The following is a 22,540-nucleotide window of genomic DNA, read 5'->3' on the forward strand; positions in this document are numbered from 1 at the left end:
CCACTGTTCTAATGTTTTGTTTTTACTGGAGACTCTATGGTGGCAAGTAATTTGTACTTATAAACATACCTGTTGTTTTTTTATCTTACAAAAAATAAGATTTTAAACCTACCGGTAAATCTTTTTCTCCTAGTCCGTAGAGGATGCTGGGGACTCCGTAAGGACCATGGGGTATAGACAGGCTCCGCAGGAGACATGGGCACTCTAAGACTTTAGATGGGTGTGAACTGGCTCCTCCCTCTATGCCCCTCCTCCAGACCTCAGTTATAGAACTGTGCCCAGAGGAGACGGACAGTACGAGGAAAGGATTTTTGTTAATCTAAGGGCGAGATACATACCATCCCACACCATACACACCGTACAACATGGTATATACTAAACCAGTTAACAGCATGAACAAAACAGCATCAGCCAGAGACTGATCTCAACTGTAACATAACCCTTATGTAAGCAACAACTATACACAAGCCTTGCAGAATTTGTCTGCACTGGGATGGGCGACCAGCATCCTCTACGGACTAGGAGAAAAATATTTACCGGTAGGTTTAAAATCTTATTTTCTCTTACGTCCTAGAGTATGCTGGGGACTCCGTAAGGACCATGGGGTTTATACCAAAGCTCCAGACCGGACGGTAGAGTGCGGATGACTCTGCAGCACCGATTGAGTAAACATGAGGTCCTCATCAGCCAGGGTATCAAACTTGTAGAATTTTGCAAAAGTGTTTGAACCCGACCAAGTAGCTGCTCGGCAAAGCTGTAATGCCGAGACGCCTCGGGCAGCCGCCCAAGAAGAGCCCACCTTCCTAGTGAAATGGGCCCTTACCGAATTTGGTAACGGCAATCCAGCCATAGAATGAGCCTGCTGAATCGTGTTACAGATCCAGCGAGCAATAGTCTTCTTAGAAGCAGGAGCGCCAACCTTGTTGGCTGCATACAGGACAAACAGTGCCTCTGTTTTCCTAACCCGAGCCGTCCTGGCTACATAAATTTTGAAGGCCCTGACTACATCAAGGGACTTGGAATCCTCCAAGTCACCCGTAGCCACATGCACCACAATAGGTTGGTTCATATGAAACGACGAAACCACTTTAGGCAGAAATTGAGGACGAGTCCTCAACTCTGCTCGATCCACATGAAAAATCTTGTGAGACAAAGCCGCCAATTCGAACACCCGCCTCGCAGATGCCAAGGCCAACAACATGACCACTTTCCAAGTGAGAAATTTTAATTCAACTGTTTGAAGAGGTTCAAACCAGTGTGATATAAGCAACTGTAACACCACGTTAAGGTCCCACGGTGCCACTGGGGGCACAAAAGGAGGTTGGATGTGAAGCAATCCCTTTCCAAAAGTCTGGACTTCTGGGAGAGAAGCCAATTCCTTCTGAAAGAATATAGATAAGGCCAAAATCTGCACCTTAATGGAGCCTAACTTTAGGCCCATATCCACTCCTGTCTGTAGAAAAATAAGAATTTACTTACCGATAATTCTATTTCTCGTAGTCCGTAGTGGATGCTGGGGACTCCGTCAGGACCATGGGGAATAGCGGCTCCGCAGGAGACAGGGCACAAAAGTAAAAGCTTTAGGATCAGGTGGTGTGCACTGGCTCCTCCCCCTATGACCCTCCTCCAAGCCTCAGTTAGGATACTGTGCCCGGACGAGCGTACACAATAAGGAAGGATTTTGAATCCCGGGTAAGACTCATACCAGCCACACCAATCACACTGTACAACCTGTGATCTGAACCCAGTTAACAGCATGATAACAGCGGAGCCTCTGAAAAGATGGCTCACAACAATAATAACCCGATTTTTGTAACAATAACTATGTACAAATATTGCAGACAATCCGCACTTGGGATGGGCGCCTAGCATCCACTACGGACTACGAGAAATAGAATTATCGGTAAGTAAATTCTTATTTTCTCTAACGTCCTAAGTGGATGCTGGGGACTCCGTCAGGACCATGGGGATTATACCAAAGCTCCCAAACGGGCGGGAGAGTGCGGATGACTCTGCAGCACCGAATGAGAGAACTCCAGGTCCTCCTCAGTCAGGGTGTGCCCCTGACCAAGTATCAGCTCGGCAAAGTTGTAAAGCCGAGACCCCTCGGGCAGCCGCCCAAGATGAGCCCACCTTCCTTGTGGAATGGGCATTTACATATTTTGGCTGTGGCAGGCCTGCCACAGAATGTGCAAGCTGAATTGTACTACACATCCAACTAGCAATCGTCTGCTTAGAAGCAAGAGCACCCAGTTTGTTGGGTGCATACAGGATAACAGCAAGTCAGTTTTCCTGACTCCAGCCGTCCTGGAAACTATATTTTCAGGGCCCTGACAACATCTAGCAACTTGGAGTCCTCCAAGTCCCTAGTAGCCGCAGGTACCACAATAAGCTGGTTCAGGTGAAACACTGACACCACCTTAGGGAGAAACTGGGGATGAGTCCGCAGCTCTGCCCTGTCCGAATGGACAATCAGATATGGGCTTTTTTGAGACAAACGCCGCCAATTCTGACACTCGCCTGGCCGAGGCCAGGGCCAACAGCATGGTCACTTTTCCTGTGAGATATTTCAAATCCACAGATTTGAGCGGTTTAAACCAATGTGATTTTAGGAATCCCAGAACTACGTTGAGATCCCACAGTGCCACTGGAGGCACAAAAGGGGGTTGTATATGCAGTACTCCCTTGACAAACTTCTGGACTTCAGGAACTGAAGCCAATTCTTTCTGGAAGAAAATCGACAGGGCCGAAATTTGAACCTTAATGGACCCCAATTTGAGGCCCATAGACACTCCTGTTTGCAGGAAATGCAGGAAACGACCGAGTTGAAATTTCTTCATGGGGCCTTCCTGGCCTCACACCACGTAACATATTTTCGCCACATGTGGTGATAATGTTGTGCGGTCACCTCCTTCCTGGCTTTGACCAGGGTAGGAATGACCTCTTCCGGAATGCCTTTTTCCCTTAGGATCCGGCGTTCAACCGCCATGCCGTCAAACGCAGCCGCGGTAAGTCTTGGAACAGACATGGTACTTGCTGAAGCAAGTCCCTTCTTAGCGGCAGAGGCCATGAGTCCTCTGTGAGCATCTCTTGAAGTTCCGGGTACCAAGTCCTTCTTGGCCAATCCGGAGCCACGAGTATAGTTCTTACTCCTCTACGTCTTATAATTCTCAATACCTTGGGTATGAGAAGCAGAGGAGGGAAGACATACACCGACTGGTACACCCACGGTGTTACCAGAAACGTCCACAGCTATTGCCTGAGGGTCTTTTGACCTGGCGCAATACTTGTCCAGTTTTTTGTTCAGGCGGGACGCCATCATGTCCACCTTTGGTCTTTTCCAACGGTTCACAATCATGTGGAAGACTTCCCGATGAAGTCCCCACTCTCCCGGGTGGAGGTTGTGCCTGCTGAGGAAGTCTGCTTCCCAGTTGTCCACTCCCGGAATGAACACTGCTGACAGTGCTATCACATGATTTTCTGCCATTGCCCTCCTGCTTCTTGTGCCGCGCTGTCTGTTTACGTGGGCGACTGCCGTGATGTTGTCCCACTGGATCAATACCGGCTGACCTTGAAGCAGAGGTCTTGCTAAGCTTAGAGCATTGTAAATTGCCCTTAGCTCCAGTATATTTATGTGGAGAAAAATCTCCAGACTTGATCACACTCCCTGGAAAAATTTTTTCCCTGTGTGACTGCTCCCCAGCCTCTCAGGCTGGCCTCCGTGGTCACCAGCATCCAATCCTGAATGCCGAATCTGCGGCCCTCTAGAAGATGAGCACTCTGTAACCACCACAGGAGAGACACCCTTGTCCTTGGAGATAGGGTTATCCGCTGATGCATCTGAAAATGCGATCCGGACCATTTGTCCAGCAGATCCCACTGAAAAGTTCTTGCGTGGAATCTGCCGAATGGAATCGCTTCGTAATAAGCCACCATTTTTCCCAGGACTCTTGTGCAATGATGCACTGACACTTTTCCTGGTTTTAGGAGGTTCCTGACTAGCTCGGATAACTCCCTGGCTGTCTCCTCCGGGAGAAACACCTTTTTCTGGACTGTGTCCAGAACCATCCCTAGGAACAGCAGACGTGTCGTCGGAAATGGCTGTGATTTTGGATATTTAGAATCCACCCGTGCTGTCGTAGAACTACTTGAGATAGTGCTACTCCGACTTCCAACTGTTCTCTGGACCTTGCCCTTATCAGGAGATCGTCCAAGTAAGGGATAATTAAGACGCCTTTTCTTTGAAGAAGAATCATCATTTTGGCCATTACTTTGGTAAAGACCCGGGGTGCCGTGGACAATCCAAACGGCAGCGTCTGAAACTGATAGTGACAGTTCCGTACCACGAACCTGAGGTACCCTTGGTGAGAAGGGCAATTTGGGACATGGAGGTAAGCATCCTTGATGTCCAGGGACACCATATAGTCCCCTTCTTCCTGGTTCGCTATCACTGCTCTGAGTGACTCCATCTTGATTTGAACCTTTGTATGTAAGTGTTCAAAGATTTCCCATTTAGAATAGGTCTCACCGAGCCGTCTGGCTTCAGTACCACAATATAGTGTGGAATAATACCCCTTTCCTTGTTGTAGGAGGGGTACTTTGATTATCACCTGCTGGGAATACAGCTTGTGAATTGTTTCCAATACTGCCTCCCTGTCGGAGGAAGACGTTGGTAAAGCAGACATCAGGAGCCTGCGAGGGGGAGACGTCTCGAATTTCCAGTCTGTACCCCTGGGATACTACTTGTAGGATCCAGGGGTCCACTTGCGAGTGAGCCCACTACGCGCTGACACTCTTGAGACGACCCCCCACCGCACTTGAGTCCGCTTGTACGGCCCCAGCGTCATGCTGAGGACTTGGCAGAAGCTGTGGAGGGCTTCTGTTCCTGGGAATGGGCTGCCTGCTGCAGTCTTCTTCCCTTTCCTCTATCCCTGGGCAGATATGACTGGCCTTTTGCCCGCTTGCCCTTATGGGGACGAAAGGACTGAGGCTGAAAAGACGGTGTCTTTTTCTGCTGAGATGTGATTTGGGGTAAAAAAGGTGGATTTTCCAGCTGTTGCCGAGGCCACCAGGTCCGATGGACCGACCCCAAATAACTCCTCCCCTTTATACGGCAATACTTCCATGTGCCGTTTGGAATCTGCATCACCTGACCACTGTCGTGTCCATAAACATCTTCTGGCAGATATGGACATCGCACTTACTCTTGATGCCAGAGTGCAAATATCCCTCTGTGCATCTCGCATATATAGAAATGCATCCTTTAAATGCTCTATAGTCAATAAAATACTGTCCCTGTCAAGGGTATCAATATTTTCAGTCAGGGAATCCTACCAAGCCACCCCAGCGCTGCACATCCAGGCTGAGGCGATCGCTGGTCGCAGTATAACACCAGTATGTGTGTATATACCTTTTTAGGATATTTTCCAGCCTCTCAGCTGGCTCCTTGAGGGCGGCCCTATCTGGAGACGGTACCGCCACTTGTTTTGATAAGCGTGTGAGCGCCTTATCCACCCTAAAGGGTGTTTCCCAACGCGCCCTAACTTCTGGCGGGAAAGGGTATACCGCCAATAATTTTCTATCGGGGGAAACCCACGCATCATCACACACTTCATTTAATTTATCTGATTCAGGAAAAACTACAGGTAGTTTTTTCACACCCCACATAATACCCTTCTTGTGGTACTTGTAGTATCAGAAATATGTAACACCTCCTTCATTGCCCTTAACATGTAACGTGTGGCCCTAAAGGAAAATACGTTTGTTTCTTCACCGTCGACACTGAAGTCAGTGTCCGTGTCTGTGTCGACCGACTGAGGTAAATGAGCGTTTTACAGCCCCTGACGGTGTTTGAGACGCCTGGACAGGTACTAATTTGTTTGCCGGCCGTCTCATGTCGTCAACCGACCTTGCAGCGTGTTGACATTATCACGTAATTCCTTAAATAAGCCATCCATTCCGGTGTCGACTCCCTAGAGAGTGACATCACCATTTCAGGCAATTGCTCCGCCTCCTCACCAACATCGTCCTCATACATGTCGACACACACGTACCGACACACAGCACACACACAGGGAATGCTCTGATAGAGGACAGGACCCCACTAGCCCTTTGGGGAGACAGAGGGAGAGTTTGCCAGCACACACCAAAAACGCTATAATTATACAGGGACAACCTTTATATAAGTGTTTTTCCCTTATAGCATTTTAATATATATATACATATCGCCAAATAAGTGCCCCCCCCTCTCTGTTTTAACCCTGTTTCTGTAGTGCAGTGCAGGGGAGAGCCTGGGAGCCTTCCCACCAGCATTTCTGTGAGGGAAAATGGCGCTGTGTGCTGAGGAGAATAGGCCCCACCCCCTTTTCGGCGGGCTTCTTCTCCCGTTTTTCTGAGACCTGGCAGGGGTTAAATACATCCATATAGCCCCCAGGGGCTATATGTGATGTATTTTTAGCCAGAATAAGGTACTATCATTGCTGCCCAGGGCGCCCCCCCCCAGCGCCCTGCACCCTCAGTGACCGCTGCTATGAAGTGTGCTGACAACAATGGCGCACAGCTGCAGTGCTGTGCGCTACCTTATGAAGACTAAAGAGTCTTCTGCCGCCGTTTCTGGACCTCTTCACTTTTCGGCATCTGCAAGGGGGTCGGCGGCGCGGCTCCGGGACGAACCCCAGGGTGAGACCTGTGTTCCGACTCCCTCTGGAGCTAATGGTGTCCAGTAGCCTAAGAAGCCAATCCATCCTGCACGCAGGTGAGTTCACTTCTCTCCCCTAAGTCCCTCGTAGCAGTGAGCCTGTTGCCAGCAGGACTCACTGAAAATAAAAAACCTAACAAACTTTTACTCTAAGCAGCTCTTTAGGAGAGCCACCTAGATTGCACCCTTCTCGGCCGGGCACAAAAATCTAACTGAGGCTTGGAGGAGGGTCATAGGGGGAGGAGCCAGTGCACACCACCTGATCCTAAAGCTTTTACTTTTGTGCCCTGTCTCCTGCGGAGCCGCTATTCCCCATGGTCCTGACGGAGTCCCCAGCATCCACTTAGGACGTTAGAGAAATGGAGCAAACGACCCAGCTGAAAATCTTCCGTAGGAGCATTCTTGGCTTCACACCAAGATACATATTTCCTCCAGATACGGTGATAGTGCTTCGCCGTTACCTCCTTCCTAGCTCTGATTAGAAAAGGGATGACTTCCCCCGGAATACCTTTCCTAGCTAGAAGTTGGTGTTCAACCGCCATGCCGTCAAACGTAACCGCAGTAAGTCTTGGAACACACAGGGCCCCTGTTGCAACAGGTCCTCCCTGGGAGGAAGAGGCCACGGATCTTCTGTGATCATTTCCTGAAGATCTGAATACCAGGCCCTTAGAGGCCAATCTGGAACAATGAGTATTGTCTGTTCGTCTTATAATTCTCAATATTTTTGAGATAAGTGGAAGTGGAGGGAACACATAGACCGACTGAAACACCCACGGTGTCACCAGGGCGTCCAGCGCCACTGCCTGAGGGTCCCTCGACCAGGAACAATACATCCGAAGCTTTCTGTTGAGGCGTGGCGCCATCATGTCTATTTGAGGAAGTCCCCAACGACTTGTTACCTCTACAAAGACCTCTTGATGAAGTTCCCACTCTCCTGGATGGAGATCGTGCCTGCTGAGGAAGTCTGCCTCCCAGTTGTCTACTCCCAGAATGAAGACCGCTGACAGAGCGCTTACACGATTTTCCGCCCAGCGAAGAATCCTGGTGGCTTCTGCCATTGTTGCTCTGCTCCTTGTCCCGCCCTGGCAGTTTACATGCGCCACGGCTGTGACGTTGTCTAACTGGATCAGAACGGGTAGGTTGCGAAGAAGATTCTCCGCCTGTTGCAGGCCGTTGTATATGGCCGTTAATTCCAGCACATTGATGTGTAGATAAGCCTCCTGGCTTGCCCATATTCCCTGAAAATGTTTTCCTTGTGTGACTGCTCCCCATCCTCGGAGGCTCGCGTCCGTGGTCACAAGAACCCAATCTTGAATGCCGAACCTGCGACCCTCTAGAAGGTGAGCACTCTGGAGCCACCACAGGAGAAAGACCCTGGCTCTGGGGAGCAGGCTTATCCTCCGATGCATCTGTAGATGGGACCCTGACCACTTGTCCAGAAGGTCCCACTGAAAAGTTCTCGCATGGAACCTGACGAACGGAATGGCCTCGTAGGCCGCCACCATCTTTCCCAATACTCGAGTGCATTGATGAACTGACACTCTTTTTGGTTTCAGCAGGTCCTTGACCATGTTCTGGAGTTCCTGGGCTTTTTCCATTGGGAGAAAAACCCTCTTTTTTTTCCGTGTCCAGAATCATGCCCAAAAATGACAGTCGAGTTGTCGGAACCAACTGCGACTTTGGTAGATTTAAAATCCAGCCGTGTTTTTAGTAACTGATCTCTTGATCTTGCCTTTATCAGGAGATCATCCAAGTATGGGATAATGGTGACCCCCTGCTTGCGCAGGAGCACCATCATTTCCGCCATTACCTTGGTGAAAATTGTCGGGGCCGCGGAAAGCCCAAACGGCAACGTCTGAAACTGGTAATGACAATCCTGTACAGCGAATCTCAGGTACGCCTGATGAGGAGGATATATGGGGACATGAAGGTATGCATCCTTTATGCCTAGTGACACCATAAAATCCCCCCCCTCCAGGCTGGAGATCACTGCCCGGAGAGATTCCATCTTGAATTTGAACCTCTTCAAATATAGGTTTAGGGATTTTAGATTCAGAATTGGTCTGACCGAGCCATCCGGCTTCGGGACCACAAATAGGGTTGAATAAAACCCTTTCCCCTGTTGCACTAGAGGAACCTTGATAATCACTTGCTGTTGACACAGCTTTTGTATGGCAGCTGAAACTATTTCCCTCTCTGGGGGAGAAGTTGGCAAGGCCGATTTGAAAAACCGGTGTGGAGGCACATCTTCGAACTCCAGTTTGTAGCCCTGGGATACAATTTCGACCACCCAAGGATCCAAATCCGACTGAACCCAGACTTGGCTGACGAGTCAAAGATGTGCAATCCACCAGTGTGGACTCCCGTAGCGGAGCCCCAGCGTCATGCGGTGGATTTGGTAGTGGCCGGGGAGGATTTTTGTTCCTGGGAACTAGCCGTAGCTGGTGTTCTTTTCCCTCTAGCTCTACCTCTGGCAAGGAAGGAAGAGCCACGCCCCTTTCTGAACTTATGAGACCGAAAGGACTGCATCTGATATTGAGGTGTTTTCTTCTGCTGTGGGGGAACGTAAGGCAAAAAAGAAGACTTACCCGCGGTAGCTGTGGAAACCAGGTACGCGAGGCCCTCCCCAAATAAAACTTCACTTTTGTAAGGCAAAGCCTCCATATGGCTCTTTGAGTCAGCATCACCTGTCCATTGACGGGTCCACAGGGACCTTCTAGCAGAAACTGCCATGGCATTGGCTCTTGAACCCAAAAGCCCAATATCTCTCGCAGCCTCTCTCATATATAACGCTGCATCCTTGATGTGACCTAAGGTCAACAAAATACTATCTTTATCTAGGGTGTCAATGTCAAATGACAAGTTATCTGCCCAAGCTGCAATTGCGCTACCCACCCATGCCGACGCTACTGCAGGTCTGAGTAGGGCTCCCGTAGTCGCATAAATTGATTTTAAGGTAGTTTCCTGCCTGCGATCCGCAGGATCCATTAGGGCCGCCGTGTCCGGGGACGGTAGTGCCACCTTTTTGGACAAGCGCATCAAGGCCTTGTCCACCGTGGGCGAGGATTCCCACCGTAACCTGTCCTTTGAGGGGAAAGGATACGCCATAATAATTCTCTTGGGAACCTGCAGTCTCTTGTCTGGAGTTTCCCAAGCCTTTTCAAATAAAGCGTTCAGCTCATGAGATGGGGGAAACGTTACCTCAGGTTTCTTTTCCTTAAACATGCAGACCCTCGTGTCAGGGACAGAGGGGTCCTCTGTGATATGCAAAACATCTTTTATTGCAATAATCATATATTGAATACTCTTGGCCACTCTTGGGTGCAACCTTGCATCATCATAGTCGACACTGGAGTCGGAATCCGTGTCGGTATCAGTGTCTGCTATCTGGGAAAAGGGATGTTTATGGGACCCTGAAGGGTCTTGTGACACAGTACAAGCCATGGATTGACTCCCTGCTTTGTCCTTGGACTCTGCTTTGTCCAATCTCTTATGTAATAAAGCCACATTAGCATTTAAAACATTCCACATGTCCAACCAATCAGGTGTCGGCTGTGCCGGCGGAGATACCACCATCTGCTCTGCTTCCTCCCTAGACGAGCCTTCCGCTTCAGACATGTCGACACACACGTACTGACACCCCCACACACACTGGGATATATGAACATGGGGACAGACCCACAATAAGGCCCTTTGGAGAGACAGAGAGAGAGTATGCCAGCACACACCCAGCGCCACTAGATACTGAAACAAAGTCCCAGCCTGTACAGCGCTTTATATATACAATTAGCACCAAATAAATGTGCCCCCCCTCGTTCTTGCCCCCTGTTACTTGTTCAGCAGGAGAGAGTCCGGGAGCAGCTTCTCTGCCCCATGCTGTGGAGAAAATGGCGCTGGTTAGTGCTGGAGGATCAAGCTCCGCCCCCTCGACGGCGGGCTTCGGTCCCGCTATTTTTATTATACTGGCAGGGGATTTATTATATACTGCCTCCTCAGTATCTATATAGGTGTGCCAGTCTTATGTGAGGTAAAAATTGCTGCCCAGGGCGCCCCTTCCCTGCGCCCTGCACCCTTGCTGTGCCTGTGTGTGTTGTGGGAGCAATGACGCGCAGCGCGACCGCTGCGCGGTACCTCATGAAGATCTGAAGTCTTCTGCCGCCTTTGAAGTCTTCTTGCTTCCTATACTTACGCGGCTTCAATCTTCCGGCTCTGTGAGGAGGACGGCGGCGCAGCTCTGGGACGAACAGCAAGGACGACACCTGTGTTCCGACCCTCTGGAGCTAATGGTGTCCAGTAGCCTAAGAAGCAGAGCCCATCAGTCCAGGAAAGTGGTCTGCTTCTCTCCCCTCAGTCCCACGAAGCAGAGAGCCTGTTGCCAGCAGTGCTCCCTGAAAATAAAAAACCTAACAAAAGTATTTTCAGAGAAACTCAGTAGAGCTCCCCTGTAGTGCATCCAGTCACCTCTGGGCACAGGATCTAACTGAGGTCTGGAGGAGGGGCATACAGGGAGGAGCCAGTTCACACCCATCTAAAGTCTTAGAGTGCCCATGTCTCCTGCGGAGCCCGTCTATACCCCATGGTCCTTACGGAGTCCCCAGCATCCTCTAGGACGTAAGAGAAAAAAATCATACAATGCATTACAATTTCTGCAGTACAGATCATTGCTAACCTGTTTTACACTAAATGGTCCATCCCAGTAAAGGAAATACTTCCAAATAGTAAAATCTACTATTAGGCAAATTCACAAAATTAAGATTACATCTGGTGCTTTACTCACCGTATATGCGCTCATTGCCCAATTCACTGTTACTAAACTAAACTACTCTCCTATATAAAATAACTTCTCTCCTAATTTACAGCAAATTGGCAAAGCAGCAGTTGTGCTGCTAACCTGATGTAAGGATGACTTTAAAGATCACGGGGGGAGATTCTTTATCTACAGCTATGCCTAAAGCTACATACACGCCTATACAATCTTCGGCCTGATCACCTGTGATCAGCTAATCGGCCCCCATGATTGTATAGATATGTTTGAAAGAGCGTCAGCCTATAAATCGCTTAAAACGTTCCTTCAACTGTTGGATCGGGAGGTTACATCTTATGTGCCATTTAATCTTTTAGATGGCGACCTCCCAATCCCATAGAAGACTGTACACACTGAGCTACTTCTAGCTCAGTGTGTACGGGGTCATATATGGTCTAGCTGGATACACACTACATGGTGGACCGGGAGCGTTTATCCTGATCAGCTGAGTGATTGCAAAAGGTGTGTACAAAGAAACAGGAGAGAAGTAGTAAAGCATATGACAGCAAAGTGTGAACCTTCTGAGGCTTCAAGGACTTGGAGGATCTGATAAATGATACACTTGAAATGAAATACTAGATTAAAATAAGATTTTACTTACCGATAAATCTATTTCTCATAGTCCGTAGTGGATGCTGGGGACTCCGTCAGGACCATGGGGAATAGCGGCTCCGCAGGAGACAGGGCACAAAAGCAAGCTTTTAGGATCACATGGTGTGTACTGGCTCCTCCCCCTATGACCCTCCTCCAAGCCTCAGTTAGGTACTGTGCCCGGACGAGCGTACACAATAAGGAAGGATCTTGAATCCCGGGTAAGACTCATACCAGCCACACCAATCACACCGTACAACTTGTGATTTGAACCCAGTTAACAGTATGATAACAATGAAGTAGCCTCTAAAAAAGATGGCTCACAACAATAATAACCCGATTTTTTGTAACAATAACTATGTACAAGTAATGCAGACAATCCGCACTTGGGATGGGCGCCCAGCATCCACTACGGACTATGAGAAATAGATTTATCGGTAAGTAAAATCTTATTTTCTCTAACGTCCTAGTGGATGCTGGGGACTCCGTCAGGACCATGGGGATTATACCAAAGCTCCCAAACGGGCGGGAGAGTGCGGATGACTCTGCAGCACCGAATGAGAGAACTCCAGGACCTCCTCAGCCAGGGTATCAAATTTGTAGAATTTTGCAAACGTGTTTGCCCCTGACCAAGTAGCTGCTCGGCAAAGTTGTAAAGCCGAGACCCCTCGGGCAGCCGCCCAAGATGAGCCCACCTTCCTTGTGGAATGGGCATTTACAGATTTTGGCTGTGGCAGGCCTGCCACAGAATGTGCAAGCTGAATTGTACTACAAATCCAACGAGCAATAGTCTGCTTAGAAGCAGGAGCACCCAGCTTTTTGGGTGCCTACAATATAAACAGCAAGTCAGACTTTCTGACTCCAGCCATCCTGGAATTATATATATATATATATATATATATATATATATATTTTCAGGGCCCTGACAACGTCTAGCAACTTGGAGTCCTCCAAGTCCCTAGTAGCCGCAGGCACCACAATAGGTTGTTTCAGGTGAAACGCTGACACCACCTTAGGAAGAAACTGGGGACGAGTCCGCAGTTCTGCCCTGTCCGAATGGAAAATCAAATATGGGCTTTTGTAAGACAAAGCCGCCAATTTTGACAATCGCCTGGCCGAGGCCAGGGCCAACAGCATGGTCACTTTCCATGTGAGATATTTCAAATCCACAGATTTGAGTGGTTCAAACCAATATGATTTGAGGAATCCCAACACTACGTTGAGATCCCACGGTGCCACTGGAGGCACACAAGGGCTGTATATGCAATACTCCCTTGACAAACGTCTGGACTTCAGGAACTGAAGCCAATTCTTTCTGGAAGAAAATCTATAGGGCCGAAACTTGAACCTTAATGGACCCCAATTTGAGGCTCATAGACACTCCTGTTTGCAGGAAGTGCAGAAATCGACCTAGTTGAAATTTTTTCGTGGGGCCTTCCTGGCCTCACCCACGCAACATATTTTTACCACATGTGGTGATAACGTTGTGCGGTCACCTCCTTCCTGGCTTTGACCAGGGTAGGTATGACCTCTTCCGGAATGCCTTTTCCCTTAGGATCCGGCGTTCAAACCGCCATGCCGTCAAACGCAGTCGCGGTAAGTCTTGGAACAGACAAGGTCCCTGCTGGAGCAGGTCCTTTCTTAAAGGCCGATGCCACGGTTCCTCTTGGAACAGACATGGTACTTGCTGAAAGCAAATCCCTTCTTAGCTCCCGAGGCCATTAGTCCTCTGTGAGCATCTCTTGAAGTTCCGGTTACCAAGTCCCTCTTGGCCAATCCGGAGCCACGAGTATAGTTCTTACTCCTCTATGTCTTATAATTCTCAATACCTTGGTTATGAGAAGCAGAGGAGGGAACACATACACCGACTGTTACACCCACGGTGTTACCAGGACGTCCACAGCTATCGCCTGAAGGTCTCGTGACCTGGCGCAATACCTGTCCCATTTTTTGTTCGGGCGGGACGCCATCATGTCCACCTTTGGCCTTTCCCAACGGTTCACAATCATGCGGAAAACTTCCCGATGAAGTTCCCATTCTCCCGGGTGGAGGTCGTGCCTGCTGAGGAAGTCTGCTTCCCAGTCGTCCACTCCCGGAATGAACACTGCTGACAGTGCTATCACATGATTTTCCGCCTAGCGAAAAATCCTTGCAGTTTTGCCACTGCCCTCCTGCTTCTTGTGCCGCCCTTACTGTTTACGTGGGCGACTGCCGTGATGTTATCCCACTGGATCAATACCGGCTGACCTTGAAGCAGAGGTCTTGCTAAGCTTAGAGCATTATAAATTTGCTCTTAGCTCCAGTATATTTATGTGGAGAGAATTCTCCAGACTTGATCACACTCCTTGTGTGACTGCTCCCCAGCCTCTCAGGCTGGCCTCCGTGGTCACCAGCATCCAATCCTGAATGCCGAATCTGCGGCCCTCTAGAAGATGAGCACTCTGTAATCACCACAGGAGAGACACCCTTGTCCTTGGATATAGGGTTATCCGCTGATGCATCTGAAGATGCGATCCGGACCATTTGTCCAGCAGATCCCACTGAAGAGTTCTTGCGTGAAATCTGCCGAATGGAAGCGCTTCGTAATAAGCCACCATTTTTACCAGGACTCTTGTGCAATGATGCACTGACACTTTTCCTGGTTTTAGGAGGATCCCGATTAGCTCGGATAACTCCCTGGCTTTCTCCTCTGGGAGAAACACCTTTTCCTGGACTGTGTCCAGAATCATCCCTAGGACCAGCAGACGTGTCGTCGGAACAACTGCGGTTTTGGAATATTTAGAATCCACCCGTGCTGTCGTAGAACTACTTGAGATAGTGCTACTCCGACCTCCAACTGTTCTCTGGACCTTGTTCTTATCAGGAGGTCGTCCATTTTCTTTGAAGACGAATCCTCCTTTCGGTCATTACCTTGGTAAGGACCCGGGGTGCCTTGGACAATCCAACGGCATCGTCTTGAAACTGATAGTGACAGTTCTGTACCACGAACCTGAGGTACCCTTGGTGAGAAAAGGCAAATTTTGGGACATGGAGGTAAGCATCCCTGATGTCCCGGGACACCATATAGTCCCCTTGTTCTTTGCTATCACTGCTCTGAGTGACTCCATCTGGATTTGAACCCTTGCAAGTGTTCAAATTTTCCAGATTTAGAATAGGTCTCACCTAGCCTTCAGTACCACAATATAGTGTGGAGTAATACCCCTTTCCTTGTTGTCGGAGGGGTAATTTTATTATCACCTGCTGGGAATACAGCTTGTGAATTGTTTTCAATACTGCCTCCCTGTCGGAGGGAGACATTGGTACAGCAGACTACAGGAACCTGCGAGGGGGGAAACCTCTCGACATTCCAATCTGTACCCCTTGGATACTACTTGTAGGATCCAGGGGTCCTGTACGGTCCCAGCGTCATGCTGAGAACTTGGTAGAAGCGGTGGAGGGCTTCTGTTCCTGGGAATGGGCTGCCTGCTGCAGTCTTCTTCCCTTTCCTCTATCCCTGGGCAGATATGACTCTTATAGGGACGAAAGGACTGAGGCTGAAAAGACGGTGTCTTTTTCTGCAGAGATGTGACTTAGGGTAAAAAACGGTGGATTTTCCAGCAGTTGCCCTGGCCACCAGGTCCCATGGACCGACCCCAAATAACTCCTCCCCTTTATACGGCAATACATCTTTGTGCCGTTTGGAATCTGCATCACCTGACCACTGTCGTGTCCATAAACATCTTCTTGCAGATATGGACATCGCATTTACTCTTGATGCCAGAGTGCAAATATCCCTCTGCGCATCTCGCATATATAGAAATGCATCCTTTAAATGCTCTATAGTCAATAAAATACTGTCCCTGTCAAAGGTATCAATATTTTTAGTCAGGGAATCCGACCAAGCCACCTCAGCTCTGCACATCCAGGCTGAGGCGATCGCTGGTCGCAGTATAACACCAGCATGTGTGTGTATACTTTTTAGGATATTTTTCAGCCTCCTATCAGCTGGCTCCTTAAGTACGGCCCTATCCGTAGATGGTACCGCCACTTGTTCTGATAAGCGTGTGAGCGCCTTATCCACCCTGAGGGGTGTTTCCCACCGCGCCTTAACTTCTGGCGGGAAAGGGTATACCGCCAATAATTTTCTATCGGGGGAAACCCACGCATCATCACACACTTCATTTAATTTATCTGATTCAGGAAAAACTACAGGTAGTTTTTTCACCTCACACATAATACCCTTTTTTGTGGTACTTGGAGTATCAGAAATATGTAACACCTCCTTCATTGCCCTTAACGTGTGGCCCTAAAAGAAAATACGTTTGTTTCTTCACCGTCGACACTGAAATCAGTGTCCGTGTCTGGGTCTGTGTCGACCGACTGAGGTAAATGGGCATTTTACAGCGCCTGACGGTGTTTGAGACGCCTGGACAGATACTAATTTGTTCGCCGGCCCTCTCATGTCGTCAACCGGCTTGCAGCGTGTTGACATTGTCACGTAATTTCCATAAATAAGCCATCCATTCCGGTGTCAACTCCCTAGAGAGTGACATCACCATTACAGGCAATTTGCTCCGCCTCCTCACCAATATTTTCCTCATACATGTCGACACACACGTACCGACATACAGCACACACATAGGGAATGCTCTGATAGAGGACAGGACCCACTAGCCCTTTGGGGAGACAGAGGGAGAGTTTGCCAGCACACACCAAAACGCTATAATTATCCAGGGACAACCTTTATATAAGTGTTCCTTTTATAGCATTTTAATATATATACATATCGCCAAATCAGTGCCCCCCCTCTCTGTTTTAACCCTGTTTCTGTAGTGCAGTGCAGGGGAGATCATGGGAGCCTTCCCACCAGCCTTTCTGTGAGGGAAAATGGCGCTGTGTGCTGAGGAGAATAGGCCCCGCCCCCTTTTTGGCGGGCTTCTTCTCCGGAGTTTTAGATATCTGGCAGGGGTTAAATACATCCATATAGCCTCAAGGGCTATATGTGATGTATTTTTCGCCATACAGGTATTATACATTGCTGCCCAGGGCGCCCCCCCCCAGCGCCCTGCACCCTCCGTGACCGCTGTGTGAAGTGTGCTGACAACAATGGCGCACAGCTGCAGTGCTGTGCGCTACCTGATGAAGACTGAGAGTCTTCTGCCGCCTGGTTCCGGACCTCTTCATCTTCAGCATCTGCAAGGGGGGTCGGCGGCGCGGCTCCGGGACGAACCCCAGGGCGAGCCCTGTGTTCCGACTCCCTCTGGAGCTATGTCCAGTAGCCTAAGAATCCAATCCATCCTGCACGCAGGTGAGTTGAAAATCTCTCCCCTAAGTCCCTCGATGCAGTGAGCCTGTTGCCAGCAGGACTCACTGAAAATAAAGAACCTAAAAACTTTTTCTAAGCAACTCTTTAAGAGAGCCACCTAGATTGCACCCTTCTCGGCCGGGCACAAAAACCTAACTGAGGCTTGGAGGAGGGTCATAGGGGGAGGAGCCAGTACACACCATGTGATCCTAAAAGCTTGCTTTTGTGCCCTGTCTCCTGCGGAGCCGCTATTCCCCATGGTCCTGACGGAGTCCCCAGCATCCACTAGGACGTTAGAGAAATATTAATATAGTAATAATATTACTAATGATGGTAATAATAATACTAAATAGCTGTGATGTCAATTGTAGCATAGAGAAGGATAAAGACATAGCCATTCTACAGTTTCAGCATAAACAAAGGCAATCCTGCAGAACACAAACTGTGAGATCATCGGGCAAAAACATAATAAATTATTTAAGTGGCTGCTAGTGAAGCTTGATTTTAATCAATGGTTGGAAATTTCTAGGCCAGCAAATGTCAGCACACTTAAATTCACAAAATTAAAATATAAATGCTCCAAACTCACTGGGTGAGTTAGTTGTAGATAATGACTGGCTGGTGACACATAGTGTAAGGCACGGCACCTTTTACAGTATCTATCACTGATGAACAAGTAAACTTTAAAACAACTTTTATCAGCTAATGCAGTGGTACGCAACAATATGGCCCTCCAGCTGCTGTGGAACTACACATCCCATGTTGGCCAGCTACAGTTTTGATATTAAGGCATGCTAAAACGTTGGCAGGTCATAGAAACATAGAATTTGACAGCAGATTAGTCTAGTCTGCCCATGTACATGCTGGGATGTGTGGTTCCACTGCAGCTGGAGGTCTGCATGTTTAATACCCCTAAGCTAAAGTATTACCTGATCTTTTGGTTACACAAGGAGTCAGCAACATTACAGCATTATTAATGAACTTGTGTGCCAGGACTATGCATATTCCAGAAAGCATCACTGTCATGTTCTTTACCAGTGATCTAAACTCCATTTACTGTACAACCTGTTACTAAAGTTTTCTGTGATACATTTAACAAGTGTTGTGAAATACAAATCTGTTGTACTTGACGAGCCCACACATTTCAGCCTGAATAATAAGTAGCAGCCCATCCTATCAATAGGAATGGAGATATTAATCCTGTTGAAAGTGTAGTTGATACTATGCAGACTGCATGTTGCTACTCCGAGGGGGCTTCATTCCCTGTGCCAAGATGGCCGCCAAGGCTATTACTAAGCATGTGCGGAGGCATCTTGGGACAGTGTGAGGAGTACCACATTGGAAAATAATAGTCTTCCACTGAGCTCTAGTGAAACCTGCAATGTTCCAGCATCCTGTACCGATGGCCAGAAGCTACATACTTTTGCCAGCTGGTGAACTGCATGACACCCTGCTCTGGCCAAGCTATATCTACCAGTGTGTATAACAGTGAGTACAGCTGTACCTGCTTTACTTCAATAAAACCACTCCACTAGTTAAGTACATAATTGTAAGGCATCTGCTTGTGTGTACAGAAACTCTGCTACATCCTTATTCCTGTACATACAGATGTCCAACAAATCTATTTGCTATTAACACTAAACCAAGTATGTTGTGAGTATAAGAGTTACAGATTTATACAGTTTTCTTTTGAGATATTAAACTTTGATTATAAAGTCATTTAATTTTTGTAATAGTAGTTCTTTCAGTCATTACCAGGTATTATAATTTTTAGACCTCACTAGAAAAAATTAACAGGATTGTCCCTATAACAATGTCCCATGTACTATCAACTCTGAAATCTGCAAAAGATCATGGGGTATATGCAATTGCGGTCGAATTCCCGAAAATGTCGAAAAACGGGACATTTTCGCCCAAAAAAAAATTCGACAATGCAATTCAGTACTTTCCGTCAAAAAAACCGGACTTTCCAAATTCGACTTTTTGAAATTCGACATTTGTCAAATGCGACATTTCTGCAATGGTACAAATGCGGCAATTCGCCAAAAGTATATTCAATTGAAGTTTGGAAATTCGACAACAGTGCTTTTAGACAGTAAATTCGTCATTTTCAATCCGCCACACTTTGGTGGCGGAATCTAATAAAAAAAATTAAAAACATGTTTTTTTTGGTGTTTTTTTTATTGGTAATAGCATATCTATTTATATTAGAAGGGATTAGGTACTTGGTTTGTCTATTTTGGAGGCACAAGTATTATTTATATATTTTTAAAAATATTATTTTTTATTATTTTTTTTTTTTTTAAATGGAATGGTAAAAATCAGAAAAAAAATGGCGTGGGGTCCATCCTCCTAAGCATAACCAGCCTCGGGCTCTTCGAGCCGGTCCTGGTTCTAAAAATCCAGGGGAGGAAATGACAGGGGATCCCCCGTATTTTTAAAACCAGCACCGGGCTCTGCGCCTGGTGCTGGTGCAAAAAATACGGGGGACAAAAAGAGTAGGGGTCCCCCGTATTTTTTACACCAGCATCGGGCTCCACTAGCTGGACAGATAATGCCACAGCCGGGGGTCACTTTTATACAGCGCCCTGCGGCCGTGGCATTAAATATCCAACTAGTCACCCCTGGCCGGAGTACCCTGGGGGAGTGGGGACCCCTTCAATCAAGGGGTCCCCCCCCCAGCCACCCAAGGGCCAGGGGTGAAGCCCGAGGCTGTCCCACCAATCCAAGGGCTGCGGATGGGGGGCTGATAGCCTTGAGAAAATTTAAAGAATATTGTTTTTTCCAGTAGTACTACAAGTTTCAGCAAGCCTCCCCCGCAAGCTGGTACTTGGAGAACCACAAGTACCAGCATGCGGGAGAAAAACGGGCCCGCTGGTACCTGTAGTTCTACTGGGAAAAAAATACCCAAATAAAAACAGGACACGCACACCGTGAGAGTAAAACTTTATTTCACACATGTCGACACACACACATACTTACCTATGTTCACACGCCGACCTCTGTCCACTTGTCCAAGTAGAATCCACGTGTACCTGTGAATAAAATTATACTCACCTGATCCAGTGTCCAGATTATAATAAGAATTTACTTACCGATAATTCTATTTCTCGGAGTCCGTAGTGGATGCTGGGGTTCCTGAAAGGACCATGGGGAATAGCGGCTCCGCAGGAGACAGGGCACAAAAAGTAAAGCTTTAGGATCAGGTGGTGTGCACTGGCTCCTCCCCCTATGACCCTCCTCCAAGCCAGTTAGGTACTGTGCCCGGACGAGCGTACACAATAAGGGAGGAATTTTGAATCCCGGGTAAGACTCATACCAGCCACACCAATCACACCGTACAACTTGTGATCTAAACCCAGTTAACAGTATGATAACAGCGGAGCCTCTGAAAAGATGGCTCACAACAATAATAACCCGATTTTTGTAACTATGTACAAGTATTGCAGATAATCCGCACTTGGGATGGGCGCCCAGCATCCACTACGGACTCCGAGAAATAGAATTATCGGTAAGTAAATTCTTATTTTCTCTATCGTCCTAGTGGATGCTGGGGTTCCTGAAAGGACCATGGGGATTATACCAAAGCTCCCAAACGGGCGGGAGAGTGCGGATGACTCTGCAGCACCGAATGAGAGAACTCCAGGTCCTCTTTTGCCAGGATATCAAATTTGTAGAATTTTACAAACGTGTTCTCCCCTGACCACGTAGCTGCTTGGCAGAGTTGTAATGCCGAGACCTCTCGGGCAGCCGCCCAAGATGAGCCCACCTTCCTTGTGGAATGGGCCTTAACCGATTTAGACTGTGGCAGGCCTGCCTCAGAATGTGCAAGGTGAATAGTGTTACAAATCCAACGAGCAATCGCCTGCTTAGAAGCAGGCGCACCCAACTTGGTGGGTGCATACAGAATAAACAGCGAGTCAGATTTTCTGACTCCAGCTGTCCTGGAACATATTTTCAGGGCCCTGACAACTCCTAGCAACTTGGAGTCCTCCAAGTCCCTAGTAGGTGCAAGGCACCACAATAAGCTGGTTCAGGTGAAACACTGACACCACCTTAGGGAGAGAACTGGGGACGAGTCCGCAGCTCTGCCCTGTCCGAATGGACAAACAGATATGGGCTTTTTTGAGAAAAAACCACCAATTTGACACTCGCCTGGTCCAGGCCAGGGCCAAGAGCATGGTCACTTTTTATGTGAGATGCTTCAAATCCACATATTTGACTGGTTTTAAACCAATGTGATTTGAGGAATCCCAGAACTACGTTGAGATCCCACAGTGCCACTGGAGGCACAAAAAAGGGGTTTGTATATGCAATACTCCCTTGACAAACTTCTGGACTTCAGGAACTGAAGCCAATTCTTTCTGGAAGAAAATTTACAGGGCCGAATTTGAACCTTAATGGACCCCAATTTGAGGCCCATAGACACTCCTGTTTGCAGGAAATGCAGGAAACGACCGAGTTGAAATTTCTTTGTGGGGCCTTCCTGGCCTCACACCACGCAACATATTTTCGCCACACGTGGTGATAATGTTGTGCGGTCACCTCCTTTCTGGCTTTGACCAGGGTAGGAATGACCTCTTCCGGAATGCCTTTTTTCCCTTAGGATCCGGCTTTCCATCGCCATGCCGACAAACGCAGCTGCGGTAAGTCTTGGAACAGACATGGTACTTGCTGAAGCAAGTCCCTTCTTAGCGGCAGAGGCCATAAGACCTCTGTAAGCATCTCTTGAAGTTCCGGGTACCAAGTCCTTCTTGGCCAATCCGGAGCCATGAGTATAGTTCTTACTCCTCTACGTCTTATAATTCTCAGCACCTTAGGTATGAGAAGCAGAGGAGGGAACACCTACACCGACTGGTACACCCACGGTGTTACCAGAACGTCCACATCTATTGCCTGAGGGTCTCTTGACCTGGCGCAATACCTGTCCCGTTTTTTGTTCAGACGGGACGCCATCATGTCCACCTTTGGTATTTCCCAACGGTTTACAATCATGTGGAAAAAACTTCTCAATGAAGTTTCCACTCTCCCGGGTGGAGGTCGTGCTGAGGAAGTCTGCTTCCCAGTTTCCATTCCCGGGATGAAAAACTGCTGACAGTGTTATCACATGATTTTCCGCCCAGCGAAAAGTCCTTGCAGTTTCTGCCATTGCCCTCCTGCTTCT

The 22,540-nt window shown here is 48.1% G+C and overlaps 1 protein-coding gene across 3 annotated transcripts in view; it reads right to left on the reverse strand.

The window, feature by feature from the left end:
* The window catches only part of FSD1L (fibronectin type III and SPRY domain containing 1 like), a 240,097-nt gene that overhangs the window by 134,436 nt on the left and 83,121 nt on the right, over positions 1–22,540 (reverse strand). The gene's annotated exons all lie outside the window — the stretch shown is intronic.

The sequence above is a fragment of the Pseudophryne corroboree genome, chromosome 1 (genome assembly GCF_028390025.1).
Source record: "Pseudophryne corroboree isolate aPseCor3 chromosome 1, aPseCor3.hap2, whole genome shotgun sequence".
Classification (NCBI taxonomy): Eukaryota; Metazoa; Chordata; class Amphibia; order Anura; family Myobatrachidae; genus Pseudophryne; species Pseudophryne corroboree.